This window comes from Arachis ipaensis, chromosome B09 (genome assembly GCF_000816755.2).
Source record: "Arachis ipaensis cultivar K30076 chromosome B09, Araip1.1, whole genome shotgun sequence".
In the NCBI taxonomy this organism is placed as follows: Eukaryota; Viridiplantae; Streptophyta; class Magnoliopsida; order Fabales; family Fabaceae; genus Arachis; species Arachis ipaensis.
In genome coordinates, this window is record NC_029793.2 from 142,944,706 (window position 1) to 142,948,333 (window position 3,628).

Consider the following 3,628-nt stretch of genomic DNA (forward strand, 5'->3'; position numbering starts at 1 on the left):
CCCCGAGGTCCCCTTCATGCTTAAAAAGAGTGAATATCCAGAGATTCGACGTGGGATTCGAAGAAGAGGTTGGGAAACTCTCACCAACCCCATCCAACAAGTCAGAATCTTAATAGTTTAAGAGTTCTATGCTAATGCATTGATCACTAAGAACTATGATCAAAGTGTGAACCCGAACCCAAAGAATTAGCTCACAATGGTTCGGGAAAAATACTTGGATTTCAGTCCGAAAACTGTAAGGTTGGCATTTAACTTGCCAATAATAAGAGGAGATCCTCATCCTTTCACTAGAAGAGTCAACTTTGATCAAAGGTTGGACCAAGTCCTCATGGACATCTGTGTGGAAGGAGCTCAATGGAAGAGAGACTCAAGAGGTAAGCCAGTTCAATTGAGAAGGCCGGACCTCAAACCTGTGGCTAGGGGATGGTTAGAGTTCATCCAACGCTCTATCATTCTTACTAGCAACCGGTCTGAAGTTACTGTGGACCGGGCTATCATGATCCATAGTATAATGATTGGAGAGGTAGTAGAAGTTCATGAGATCATATCTCTAGAACTATACAAGGTGGCTGACAAGCCTTCCACTTTGGCAAGGTTAGCCTTTCCTCATCTCATCTGTCACCTATGCAATTCAGCTGGAGTTGTCATAGAGGAAGACATCCTCATTGAAGAGGACAAGCCCATCACTAAAAAGAGGATGGAGCAAACAAGAGAGCCCATTCATGGACCTCAACAAGAGCATGAGAAAATTCTTCATCATGAAATCTCTGAGATGTCTCAAGGGATGCACTTTCCTCCACATAACTATTGGGAGCAACTCAACACCTCTTTAGGAGATTTGAGTTCCAACATGGAGCAACTAAGAATGGAGCACCAAGAGCACTCCATCATCCTCCATGAAATCAGAGAGGACCAAAAGGCCATGAGAGAAGAGCAACAAAGGCAAAGAAGAGACATAGAGGAGCTCAAGCACTCCATAAGATCTTCAAGAGGAAGAACTAGCCACCATCTCTAAGGTGGGCCCATTCTTTAATTTCCTTGTTCTTATTTTTCTGTTTTTTTATTTTTATGCTTTATGTTTTGTCTATCTTTTTGTCTTTATTACATGATCATTAGTGTCTAGTGTCTATGTCTTAAAGCTATGAATGTTCCATGAATCCTTCACCTTTCTTAAATGAAAAAATGTTTTTTGAAAAAGAAAAAAAGTACATGAATTTCGAATTCTATCTTGAAAATGATCTAATTATTTTGATGTGGTGGCAATACTTTTTGTTTTCTGAATGAATGCTTGAACATTGCATATTTTTTATAGTAAAGTTTATGAATGTTAAAATTATTGGCTCTTGAAAGAATAATAAGAAAAGAGAAATGTTATTGATAATCTGAAAAATCATAAAATTGATTCTTGAAGCAAGAAAAAGCAGTGAAAAACAAAAGCTTGCGAAAAAAAAAGAAAAAAGAAAGAAAAAGAAAAAGTAAGCAGAAAAAGCCAATAGCCCTTTAAACCAAAAGGCAAGGGTAAAAAGGATCCAAGGCTTTGAGCATTAATGGATAGGAGGGCCTAAAGGAATAAAATTCTGGCCTAAGCGGCTAAACCAAGCTGTCCCTAACCATGTGCTTGTGGCATGAAGGTGTCAAGTGAAAAGCTTGAGACTGAGCGGTTAAAGTCGTGGTCCAAAGCAAAAAGAGTGTGATTAAGAGCTCTGGGCACCTCTAACTGGGTACTCTAGCAAAGCTAAGTCACAATCTGAAAAGGTTCACCCAGTTATGTGTCTGTGGCATTTATGTATCCGGTGGTAATACTGGAAAACAAAATGCTTAGGGTCACGGCCAAGACTCATAAAGTAGCTGTGTTCAAGAATCAGCATACTGAACTAGGATAATCAATAACACTATCTGAATTCTGAGTTCCTATGGTTGCCAATCATTCTGAACTTCAAAGGATAAAGTGAGATGCCAAAACTGTTCAGAAGCAAAAAAAACTACTAGTCCCGCTCATATAATTGGAACTAAGCTTCATTGATATTTGAAATTTATTGTATTTTCTCTTCTTTTTATCCTATTTTGTTTTTAGTTGCTTGGGGACAGTAACAATTTAAGTTTGGTATTGTGATGAGTGGATAATTTATACCCTTTTTGGCATTGTTTTTACATAGTTTTTAGTATGTTTTAGTCACTTTTTATTATATTTTTATTAGTTTTTATTCAAAAATCACATTTCTAGACTTTACTATGAGTTTGTGTGTTTTTCTGTGATTTCAGGTATTTTCTGGCTGAAATTGAGGGACCTGAGCAAAAATCTAATTCAGAGGCTGAAAAAGGACTGCAGATGTTGTTGGATTCTGACCCTTCTGCACTCGAAGTGGATTTTCTGGGGCTACAGATACCCAATTGGCGCGCTCTCAACCGCGTTGGAAAGTAAACATCTTGGGCTTTCCAGAAATATATAATAGTCCATACTTTGTCTGAGATTTGATGGTCCAAACTGGCACTAAATGCCAGCCAAAAACTTTCTGGCGTAAAACGCCAGAACTGGCACCAAAACTGGAGTTAAACGCCCAAACTGGCACCCAAGCTGGCGTTTAACTCCAAGAACATCCTATGCACATGAAAGCTTCAATGCTCAGCCCAAGCACACACCAAGTGGGCCCCAGAAGTGGATTTCTGCACTATCTGTACTTAGTTACTTACCTTCTGTAAACCCTAGTAACTAGTTTAATATAAATAGCACTTTTTACTATTGTATTCGCATGCTATCATATACTATCATACCTTGGACATAGATGCTGGCCTCACGGCCATCCCTAAACCTTTCACTCTTATGTATTTTCTACGGTGGAATTTTTACACCTCAGAGATTAAGGTGCGGAGCTCTGCTGTTCTTCATGAATCAATGCAAGTACTATTGTTTTTCTGGTATGGGCTAGAACCATTGGCAGCATTCCTGAGATACGAAAAGTCTAAACCTTGTCTGTGGTATTCCGAGTAGGATCTGGGAAGGAATGACTGTGAAGGGCTTCAAACTTGCGAATGTTGGGCGCAGTGATAATGTGCAAAAGGATAGAGGGATCCTATTCCAACGCTAGCGGGAACCAACAGATGATTAGCTGTGCAGTAGCTGTACATGGTATTTTTCATCCGAGACGAGTAATCTGACAGTTGATTAGCCGTGCAGAGATCGTACCTGGTATTTTTCATCCGAGAGGATTATACAGCTTGCCATGGAAGGGAGCACGCATGATTAGAAGAAGGCAATAGGAAAGCAGAGGTTCCGAAGTAACAAAGCATCTCCAAACGCTTATCTAAAATTCCCACCAATGAATTACATAAATAACTTTATTTTATTTTATGTTTTATTTATCTTTTAATTATCAAAACCTCATAACCATTTGAATCCGCCTGACTGAAATTTACAAGATGACCATAGCTTGCTTCAAGCCAACAATCTCCGTGGGATCGACCCTTACTCACGTAAGGTATTACTTGGACGACCCAGTGCACTTATTGGTCAGTTGTGCGGAGTTTTGAAAAGTGTGAATCACAATTTTGTGCACCAGGTATGAAAAAGATTTAAAAGTTTAATAAAATCTTTGAAGAGGAATTGAAAAAAATTGAAATTTGAAAAAGA